The sequence below is a fragment of the Rhinopithecus roxellana genome, chromosome 13 (assembly GCF_007565055.1).
Source record: "Rhinopithecus roxellana isolate Shanxi Qingling chromosome 13, ASM756505v1, whole genome shotgun sequence".
Classification (NCBI taxonomy): Eukaryota; Metazoa; Chordata; class Mammalia; order Primates; family Cercopithecidae; genus Rhinopithecus; species Rhinopithecus roxellana.
In genome coordinates, this window is record NC_044561.1 from 56,745,619 (window position 1) to 56,757,066 (window position 11,448).

Below are 11,448 nucleotides of genomic sequence, written 5' to 3' on the forward strand. Positions count from 1 at the left end.
GCAGATGTGCCCACCTCATTGTTACTATGGGAAAAAAAATAATCATGACAGCAACAACCACAGCTTCCTGAACAACTACCGTGTGTCAAGAAGCTCTTTCATCTCCTTCCAAACTGCCTTTGAGTTTCCACGAGGGAACTCATATTACCCGTCATGTACTCAGGGAGGCCAGGGATGGTGGCACAGCTGGGCAGTGGCAGAGCTACGGTCCAGCCAGGCTGTGCAGGGGTGCACTGACCCTGAGAACTGGTCATGCAGATCCCTACCTCGCTCCATATTCAGTGATGCCTCATTGGCAGACTGGATTGAAATCAGCCATGGAGAAAGTATTTACATCAGGGAAAAATTGGCCAATGCTGCAGAGCCAGCTTCCTGCCCTCCATCCCATAGAGCTGGTTGTTAAGCTGTTACCAGCACACCACTGGGACTATCCGCTTCCTGAGTCCTCCGTGGCTTCTACAGCCCTGCCACGCATCATTGTCCTTCACACAGGGCTCCCCTTTGTCAGTTTCCACTGTACCTTTGTTGATGCTACCAGGGCTGCTGACCAAAACCCTCAGCAGCCTCTGGCACTGGGCTCCTCTAGAGGCTGGAGAAGCTGCCAGCGCTGAGAACAAGCACATGTTTCCTGCTTTACGATGGCTTCAGGCATGTTTGCGGAGGTCAGAAGAAGCCACAAAGCCAAGTTGGCATCTCCCATGAGCTCCCACATCCTTGATGGACAGAGTCCCACAGGCTTTAGAGGCTGTGGGTGTGGAGGTGCCAGAGGGAGCCCCGAGCACTCACCGGGAGGCAGTGACGAGGGACTCAGGCACTGAGCCGGCCCTGCTGCTCAGGTGCTTCATGACACACACACCTCCTTCCTGCAGGAGCTCCCTCTTCCAACACCTTGAACAGATGTTCTGTCACTAGAGCAAGCTTTGGGGGAGATGGTGGGAATGAATGCTTTCTTCCCTTCAGGACTGGCTACAGAACCCAGTGCGGGACCCAGCGGGGCACTTGTCCAAAGACCATGAAGAGTTTCAAGGCACTGACAGCAGAGCATGAACCCAAGCTGGGCCCTTCAGGGCATGGGGTCCCGGGCAACCGCAGGGTCAGACCCCAGTGAAGCTGGGCTTGCACCTGTCCCAGAGGCCCCAGGAAGAAATCCCCTCATGGATGCCTCCTAAGCTGTCCCTGGGTTCTGAGACTCTGGGCTCAGGCCTTGGCTTTGCTCCTATATCAGATTAGCAGTGAGACATCATGCGTCTCCCTGGGATGGAGCTGAACAACAGGTGTGCTCTACCTGTGAGTGCTTTACAACACGGCTGGGCAGGCCAGGGCAGAGGCTGGCCTTGCTCCTTCTGGGACAGCTGTTGGGGAGAATGCCCCTGTGTGGTGCAGGCTGCTGCAGGGGAGGAGGCCCCTCAAGACTCCTCACCTTCACCCCCACATGTGGGAGCCAGGTCCCTGGGCAGGGGTGATGGGCTGCCAGGTGCCCCATGTGACCAGCCTTGCCTGCCCACTTTGGAGCAAGAGGAACAGCAAGCAGGCTTCAGGCCATGGCCCTCCCAGCTCTGGTTCCCTCTGCTTGTCCCTTGAAGGGGCCCATAGGGGCCTGATGCTCAAGAGCCTCTGGGTACCTTGTCTTGGATCTGCTTTGTGCTGGCTTCCAGGAAGGAGGAGCCCCTTCCCCCACCACATCTCATGCCAGCCTTGGAGCAGCTCCAGATTGCTGAGCTGGAGGGGGAGGCTCAGAACAGTGCGGCCCCACCAGGCCCCAGCCCATCACCTTAGCCCCCACCTCACCCCGTCCCCAGCAGCACCACTTCAGCTCAGGCCTGTCTGCTGGCAAAATCTCCATACAGAGGGAGGAGGGGGAGAGGAAAATTCATGATTCCTCCTCAAAATGGAGTCCGCCAGAAACAGCATGAATGCAGAGCCTGAAGAGACTCCTGGGGGAGGGGAGCCTCTGCGGGGCCAGCCAAGGGCTGGCCCAATGGGGAGGCTCATCTGAGGGATGAGCAGAGGGATGGACCACCGCGGTGGACCCCAGCTATGCACCGCATTGTGGTGGGGTGGGAAGTGAAAAGTGTACTCATCCCCCAGCAGCCTAAGGTAGGCGTAGTTCTAGTCCTAGTAGTCCTAGTGCACTGGCTCCCATAAGCCTGGTAGTAGTCATACTCCAGGACCTGGGAAGAAAACACGTGGTCCTCGGCCTCCCTTCCTTGTCCCTTCCCACTTCCCTCCCCAGAGCAGGGTCTCACTGAGGCTATGATGGAGTCAGGCCTGGCCCTGCCCTCGAGGAGCCCCTGCAGTGAGTGCAAGTGTGTTGTGGACACGGGCAGGGGGCTCCCATGAGGTCCAGGCAAAACAGCAGTATAAAGGAGGCAGAAGCCTCACCTCGTGGGTCTGAGAGCCCAGCCGGGGCCCAGGAGGCTGGAGAAGCTGGATGCTTCCCCAAGGTGGGAAACGACAGGGAAAGACAGTTACACAGGACCTCAGCCAGGGCTACTCCCCAGAGCCACGGCAATTCCAGGCCTAGCTCCTGCTCTGGGCCAGGACCTGCCGAAAGTGCCTTACGCTCCTACCAGGCATGCCCCTTTCTACAGATGAAGAAACTGAGGTGCAGAGAAGTGACATCTCACCCAAGGGCACAGACAAGTCCAGGACTGGGCAGTGGTACGAAGCCAGGCAGGTGCGTGGGCTCCAGAGTCCAGCTTCTCTGCCACTGCCTTGGCATCAGTGGTATCTATCCCCCTCTCAGACATCCCACGGCCCCATGGCCCTCCTCGGCCTCTGCTCCTGCAGACAACCCCCCACCTGCCCTCCTAACTACTGGCATGGCACAGCTGTGAATGCAGGTGCAGGCAATTCTTTGCCTCTGAGGGCTGCCAGTCCTGTCTGCCGGCCCCAGCCTCACCTCCTCTTCACACACAGGTGGGAGCCAATGTGAGGTTGTAATGGAGTCAGGCTTTGCTGGCATCTCTGCGTGGAGTCCCCTCCTTCCCCAGCAGGGACATCCCACCTGCTGTATCCCTGCCAAGGTATCCTGGACATGCAGTTTGGCTCCTGGGTGGGGGTGCAAAATCTGCCCATCTTGGGACCTGGGGTGTGTTCCTGACTCTTGCTTTCCTCTCCTCTCTTCTCCTATCCTCACCCAGGGACAGGAAAGAGGGGCTTCCAAGGCCAGATCTGACTGGAAGACAGTGGGCTGGGCTTCAAGGCAGGGTCTGCCCAGACCCCCTCCTCCCCGCAGGGTTTGTGAGGACTGCATGTCCCTAGGGGCAGCAGGAGAAAAGACAATGATCAGCGAGGCTCTGAGGACACTGATCCCAGAGCTGAGGCCCTGTTAGCCAGCTCTGGTTCCCATCTCCCCTCCCGATACCCTGGAGCTCTGGAGCCTGTCCTGGGCTGCAGGTTGCCATGGGGATGGAAGATGGGTGCACCAGAAGGGACTGGTGAGACACAGGCCCGGGAAGGGGATTTTGATTTCCCTAAATCTGGATCAAATGCTACCCCTCAGCTGGCCGTAAGGTCTTGCGTTGGCTGCTCCCGAGGGCCTAGGTCCCAGGTTTCACTGCAGGACTGCCTTTGTTCCTCTTTCTGAGGATCCAGGTCCCTGGGAGGCCCCAGAGAATGCCCAGAGTCCAGGCCACTGTGAAACCGAGCACCCTGGGTGCATCAACTCTCCCACTGGCTGCTCTCCTGACATAAACCAACAGTGGCCAAAAGCAGATGCACAGAATTAGGAGAAGTTGCTCCATTCCTCCTGCAACCTGGGGGAGTCTTCTTGCTATCTCCCCACTGCGGGACATAACCTTCCGCTGTGCCCACAGCCCTTCCCACTTGGGCCATGGAAGGCCTGGCCGGGGCGGACAGGGAGTGGTGACTGTGTGAATGGCACAAAGAATGCACTGAGCCTTGGGGGCAGGTCAGTGGGGCTCGGCTTCCTGTGTGCAGAATAACTGATCACGACAGTGGAGCCACCTGGGGAAGTGGGGTACACAGAGAGGCAAGGGGGTTGACAGGGCAGGGCCTCCCAGTGGCACAACCCAGCAGACGCTACTCACCAGAGCTGGGCCTCGGGGATGAAACCATCCCAGTCGTTCCCAGCCGTACTGCTCCTGGAACACGCAGCCTTGTCCAAGGAGTTTCTGAGCAGGAGTGGGGAACAGGCACTCATCACACACGGCCTGATACCCCTGCACAGGGCAAAGTGCCACATTTGCCACATTTGCCACTTTACAGCCAAGGGTGCAGAGAGCAAGGAGGCCGTGACTCTTGGAATCAGACCCCCAGCCCAGTGTGTGCAGTCACCCTCACTGCCTCACCCTGAGAACCCCATGCATAGAATTACCATCTGCCTAGTCTGCCCTCGCCCCAAGAACCCCATCTACAGAATTACCACCTGCTTCATCTGCCCTCATCCTGAGAACCCTATCCTATAGAATTACCACCTGCCCTGATCTACCTTTGCCCAAAAACCCCATCTATAGAATTACCACCTGCCCTGAGCTCCCCTTGCCTCAGGAATCCCATCTATAGAATTACCACCTGCCCTGAGCTGCCCTTGCCCCTAGAACTCCCATCTATAGAATTACCATCTGCCCTGAGCTGCCCTTGCCCCAGGAATCCCATCTGTAGACTTAACCACCTGCCCCATCTGCCCTCACCCTGAGAACCCCCATCTGTAGAATTAATCACCTTCTCTTATCTGTCCTCCTCCTGAGAATCCCCATCTATAGAATTACACCTGCGCCATCTGCCCTGACCCTCATAACCCTCATCTGTAGAATTACCACTTGCCCTGATCTGCCCTTGCCCTGAGAACCCCTATTTCTGGAATTAACATCTGCTATGGACTGAATCACATCCCCTGCTAAATTCATATGTCAAAGCCCTAACACCAATGTGACTGTATTTGGAGATGGGCTCTTTAGGTTAAGTGATGTCATCAAGGTGGGTCCTAATCCCATACAGCTGAAGCTCTTATAGGAGGAGGAATCAATGCCAGGGCGCTCTCTCCGCTGCATGAGGACAGTGAGAAGGTGGCTACCAGCCAAGAGAGCCCTCTCCAGGAACCCATGGGCCGACACCTTGATCTTGGACCTCCAAGTCTCCAGAAATGTAAGAGAAAAAAGTCTGTTGATGCCTCCCCACCTGCGGCATTTTGCTGTGGCTACCTTAGCAGAAAGAGGCACCATATGACTCGGCAATTCCACTCCCAAGTATGCATAAGAGAACCGAGAGTAGGGTTGCAAACAAATTCTGTTCACACATATTCATTGAGCTCTGTGCACAACCACCAAACAGGGGAGAGGACTCACGTGGTCCTCAGCTGATGAGTGAATCAAGAAAGCATGGTCTGCATACACCATGGAATATTATTCAGCCATAAAAAACCATGAAATTTGGACACATTTTATGACATGGATGAACCTTGAAAAGATGTTACAGGAATGAAGCCAGACACAAAAGGTCATGTGAGAATGTTGTGGAACTGGGTATTGGGAATGGTTGCACAGCATTGCTAATGCACTTAATGTCACTGAATTGTACATTTTTGAGCAGTTAAAATCACTCATTTTAAGATCTGCCTACTTAATCACAACAACAAATGTAATGAACACACTAGAGAAACAGAGTGGGAGATTTCTTTAAAAATACATTTGGTTTAGGAAAAAAAGAATCCCTACTCTCGGGTCTGGAAGGGCCTGGGCCCTACCCAGGGGCCACCCCATCTGACTGGAATAAGGCCCCGAGACCAGGCCTGAGAGAGCCTCAGGGGCTGCATCTGGTTCTGGATGGGTATGTTTTTCTTATTTAAAAAAATACATATGCTCTCAAAAAGCATTTTTTACTATAGCTGTTTCAAAAGCACAGAATTGGGTGAGCTTATTATAAAGAATAGTGATGAGAGTTTATTCTCCTAAAATAGTAGTCTCACATTTATTCTAGTATCTCCTCTTTTTGGCATTTTGTACGTATGGTTAGAATTCTTGAATCCACCATTCGATTTGCCTGTTAGGATATAGATTGTTAGGAATGATAGTCTTGTGTGACCCTTTAGTTTATAATTCTATCAAAGAGAACAAAGAAAACTCATATTGAGCTAACTTCAAAATGCTTAGCTCAATGGGAATCAGCTCTCACAGACACATCCACTGTCCATAGGTTTGTTATGCATGCTGATAATATCATACTAGACTTATGTGCATTAGTGGACATAAAGATTCACCCTGGTGAATCATTTCCAGTCATCACTGGTAGAGGTTAATAGAACTAAAATCAAAGTACCCAATAAAATAATTATGGTTTTAGATAACCTACATTTTGTATGTCCAATATTTTCTATCAATTTCTCAGTACCTGTCTTAAAAATGGCAGTTACTTTTTTTTTCTTTTCTTTCTTTCTTTTTTTTTTTTTTTTTTTTTTTGAGATGGAGTCTTGCCTTGTTGTCAGTCTAGGTTCACTACAATCTAGGTTGTGCAATCTAGGTTCACAACAAGCTCCACCTCCTGGTTCAAGTGATTCTTCTACCTCAGCCTCCCGAGTGTAGCTGGCATTATAGGTGCCTGCCATCATGCCTGGTTAATTTTTGTATTTTTAGCAGGGACAGGGTTTCACCATGTTGGCCAGTCTGGTCTTGAACTCCTGACCTCTGGTGATCTGCCTGCCTGGGCCTCCCAAAGTTCTGGGATTACAGGCATGAGCCACTGTACCTGGCTCTACTTACTTCTGCTGTCTGCAAGAATGAGAAAAACAAATTACTCATTTGTTTCTAATAGTTTCCACAGTGACTAAGGTAGCCCTGATGCTAGAATGTCCTTCACATTCACAGTGTTCAAGAGCATATACTGTATACTCTGTTCCATTTTGAGTGAGAATGTATATGCCCTGCCTTAGGTGAAATGCAGTTCTGTAGTATGTAAAAAGTGTCATGTAATAAATAAGTGATTTGGAGAATGTTACATATATTAGAGTACAGTAGAATCATATGGTATTAATTCTTATTCAAATTTTTCTTATTATATTTGCTATGAGAAAAAGGGAGAATTCCATGTAAATTAAGTAGGCCATGCTGCCATTTAACTCAATGAGCGTATTGTATGGTTATGAGATGGGAATATTCATGTAGACGTTTTATTCAATAATCAACTTCCTCTGTAGAAGACAGATTTCCAAACTAAATATAAACCTGAAAATGAAAACATACTGTAGGTTTCCTTGGCAAAACACAGCCAATGTACTTCTGCTATTTGGCAAAATAAATAGTCTTCCATTTCTTATTCTATGTTGGTTTACTAGTACTGTTGGGCAGGAGGGAAATGGCTTTTGGAAATGAAGTTCTGACTTTGATATGACCTCAGTGCATTCTCTTCTTGGTATTTCAAAATGTGCATTAAAGTATTAAAGACTGAAAAATTCTGCATTGCGGAGATCTGGGAAAGGAAATATCTTAGCTGACATGGAGCTGGTTTGTATTACATCTGACTTTCTCAGGAATCTTATTTCATTGATTATTTGTGCTTTCTCAGTCTTAAGTTTCTTAGTTCTTACCACTTTTAATGTGCCCCATATTGTAAAGCAAACAAGCATGAAGCACACACACGCATAAAAGTGCACGTGCGAGTTAATGAAATATCACACTCCAGCTGCTTTTATGTCTCATTTAAAAATAAGTCTCTTTATTCACTCACATTACATCATTTCCCATTCATATCTGTACATCAAGAACTGAAATTTAACTCAGCACTCCAGTAAACCTTTCCATGGCAAGGTTTCAAGAGTCACTAAATAAAATAGAACATTTTTAATCCTTACCTTGCATATATTTTAAGAATAATTTAACACTGTTAACTTCTCTCTTATTTTAGAACACACACTTTGCTTAGGTTTTATGTTTCCATGGTCTACTTATTTTAAAATTCCATCTCTCAATTAACTGTGCAGATTCTTCTTGCTATATCTGATCCCTAAGTTTTCACAGTTGTTTGTTCTGTTTTTCCCAAATTTTTATCATTCAACACACTTTCCCTCAGTAAACTCAGGCACTCCAATGGTTTCAAGTTAAATTTCTAACTCTGTCCTTTTTTTCCTACTCTAGAACTATCTTTAAAACAATCAAACATATAGTTAGTTATATATATTTACACATAAGACATTCCAACTTTTATCATTACAGCAGCAGTAGGGCTAGTTGGGGGTGCTATTGGGTGCTACACTGCCTGCCGCAGGGGGTGGGTTGGGGCTGCTATTGTGGTTGCACTGCCGGCGGCGTGGGGGTGGGGGGACTAATCAGGGCGCTGACTGGTCCAGCTTCATTGCCGACAGTGGGGTGAGGGTGCTATCCGGGGCTGCACTGCCCACCGCAGGGGATAGGTTAGGGGCAGTATCTGGTGCTACACTGCCGGTTGGGGGGGTGGGAAAGGGGGGGTGTGCAGGGAGGTTCTTCGAGGGGGTGGTTTCGGGCGCTATCGGGTGCCAGACTGCCCATGATAGAGGGCGAGTTGGGTGCGCCATTGGGGGTTACACTGCCCGCGCAAGGGGCAGTTTGGTGGCGATACCGCCCACCAGTGGCAGGCAGGGTGGTGGGGTGGGTTGTGGGCACAGTTCGGGGGCTGCACTGCGGTCAGTGGAGGGTGAGTTAGGGGCTCTATCAGCTGCTGCACTGTTTGTGGTAGGGACCCGGTTTGGTGCGCTATCGGGACCCTATCTCGGAAGCAGCATACGGGTTAGGGGTGCTGTGGGGGGACACACTGCCCACCGCGCGGGGGGGGGTGCAGGTGGAGTACGCTATTCAGGTCATCATTCCCTGTGGCTGGGGGATAGCTGGGGGTGCCATCTGCTATGTGGGGCTGCATAGCCCCTTGTGGGGAGCAGGTTGGGGGCCTTAAGGATCTGTGACTGCACTATTCAACGCGGGGAGCAGGTTGCAGCGCTTTCTGGGACGTCACTGCCCAGCGCGGGGGAGGGGGGTTGGGGTCCCATCAGTGACTGCTTGGCCCACTGTAGGGGGCAGTTTGGGGGAGTTATCTGGTGCTGCAACGTCCGACGCGGGTACGGGTTGGGGGGCTACTGGGTTCTACACTGCAGCCATGAGGGGAGGGTGTTAGGGGCGCTGTCCTGGGACCAACAGCAGGCGGCGGGTTAGGGGCACTATCAGGGGGGTGCCCTGCCGGTGGTGGCAGAGGTTGCAGCAACAGCAGTGGTCTCCAGGGAAGGAGCCTTCCTCCTCTCCCTGGACCTCCAGAGTCTAGAGTGTGACCTGACCTCCTCCTGCTCCTGTTCCTGGAGCGCAGCGAGTGCACAACGTTTCCGCAGGAATCCTGGCCATGGCAAGGCCCTCATATACCCGCGTTGGATTCCCGGGCCCGTGCTCTCTCGCTCTGTGCTGCGGAGACCGCCTGGGACCCCTAGGCATGCCGGACATGGATTAGCAGACACCACGGTGGGCGCGGCTCTGTGGTGTGGGTGGAGGCATCAGGATCCGGAACCGGCACTTGGGTGGAAGGGCTAACTGGGTCTGAGTTTCTGCCCAGGTGCCGCCGCCATCTGAATATATTTCAAAGACAGTGCTGGTCTGGCAACCGGTGATGCCCCACGCCCACCCCGACCCTCACTTCTACCCAAGTAGAGGCAACCCCAGAGACAGATGCCTGGGCGGCAGCGGCGAAGTCTGGCAGTTGGCCGGGCGGCCAAAGCACGGGAACTGGCCGCTCACCCCATCCCAGTTTCCACGAAGAAACAGCCACCATTGCCCCTGTGCTGTTGGCTCAGGCTGAAGAGGAACAGACCCTCAGTTGGGCAGGCGGTGCACTTGGCGACCCTGAGATCATCAAGTGCCAGCCCTGCCAATCCCCATAGGTGCCCAAGCTGCAGCTGCCACCTGCACGTGGGCAGCAACTGTCTGGCCACCCCCAGCTCACGACCTCAGCATGTGGATCCTTGGGCCAGATGCCTCAGTGGTAAAGCCAGATGGCCCACTCTGCAACCAATCAGTCAGCCCTATCCGCACCCAGGCAGAGTGCTCAGCATTTGGGTCAGGCTTCAGACCACGTGGAAAAGGAGCGGACCCTCAGGCCTGCTGGGCTGTGCTCTGTGTCCCAATCTTGACGCCATCCAGGGGAGTTCTGCTTTCCCGCGCCAGTGCCTCAGCTGTTGCAGAAAACTGCAGAACTGCAAATTGCACACAAGCAGAGATGACAGAGCAACCCCTGACGTTCCGCACCACCCACCCTACCCGCACACCTGCCACGCGGACCCTGGGCCAGTGCCTGGGCGCCCAAGTCAGGCAGTCTGCACAGCAGCGGCACCAGGTGGGAATCTGTTGGTTAATATCATCCCAGTTACCACGAAGAGACTGCCTTGGCAGCCCCTGCGTTCTTGGAGGAGGCCAAGTCAGAGCACACCAGCGATGAACATGACCCTGAGGACATCAGGTACCAGGCCTGCCAGCCCCCACTGGCATCCAAGCCGCAGCTGTAGCCTAGACGTGGTGCACTAGCAGCAAGTGACTGGACACTCCAGGCCAGGCCTGCCCCCCAGTAGCGTGAATCCTGAGGCCAGACACTCAGGCGGCAAAGTCAGGCCATTGGCCCCACCAGCTGTCGCTGTTTCATTGGTGTGGATACAAGAGTGCCCAGAGCCAGGGCCCAGGATCCGGAGAGATGTCCAAGAGGAGCTCAACTCGAGGCCAGGTAGGCTGTGCACTGGGCGACCCTGACGCCATCTAGTGGAAGCTCTGCCATCTCGTGCCAGTGCCAGATCTACAGCTGCAAACCATTCCTGGGGCACTGGCAGCGGTGAGGGCGGGTGGGGGAAGGAGCAGTTCCTGACTCTCCATGCCTTTCCCGCTACCTGACACTAGCCACACAGACTCCAGGACCAGAGCCTCAACGTGAAGCCAGTCAATCCACGAAGCCACTCAGGTGGCCGGGAGTACCCTTGCCAGCACCCTATCTCCCTTCCGAGGAGAAGCCGGGTGGGCTGCAAGGCCAGACAGGTCCTCCTCCTCAGGCGGGGCTGCCCGGCTGCACGCGTGCGATCCTGGGGCCGCGCAGGAGAGCCCAGGAGAATCCTCGAGCCTAGTGGCGCCTGTGGAGAGCTGCAGCCCCACCTGCTCGCGCGCACCACCTGTGAGCGGCTTCCAGGAGCTGGCGGCCACCGCGGTACAGGCGCACGCCCAATGGCTTTGCCAAGCTCACTCCGTCTGAGAGGTCGGAGGCTGGGAGTGTCCCTGCTGAAGGCTGTGGTGGACCGGGCTGGATCGCGGATTTTGGAGTTCATCATAGATTTGTGATCGCAGACTGGGGGTTGGATCCCGGATTTGGAGTTGGATCCGTACTTGGGGTTGGATAGGGGATTTGGGGCTGGGTCGGCGGGGTCGGGGGGCATGGTGAAAAGGTGACAGGAAGCTGCCACCGCTCAAGAGCCGGTGGTTGGGGGTCTGAGAAGTCACCACC

General features: G+C 53.3%; 1 pseudogene; it reads left to right on the forward strand.

Moving 5' to 3' along the window:
* The first annotated feature begins 1,600 nt into the window (after positions 1–1,600).
* Positions 1,601–2,257, forward strand: LOC115892780 (annotated as a pseudogene).
* The last annotated feature ends 9,191 nt before the right edge of the window (positions 2,258–11,448 follow it).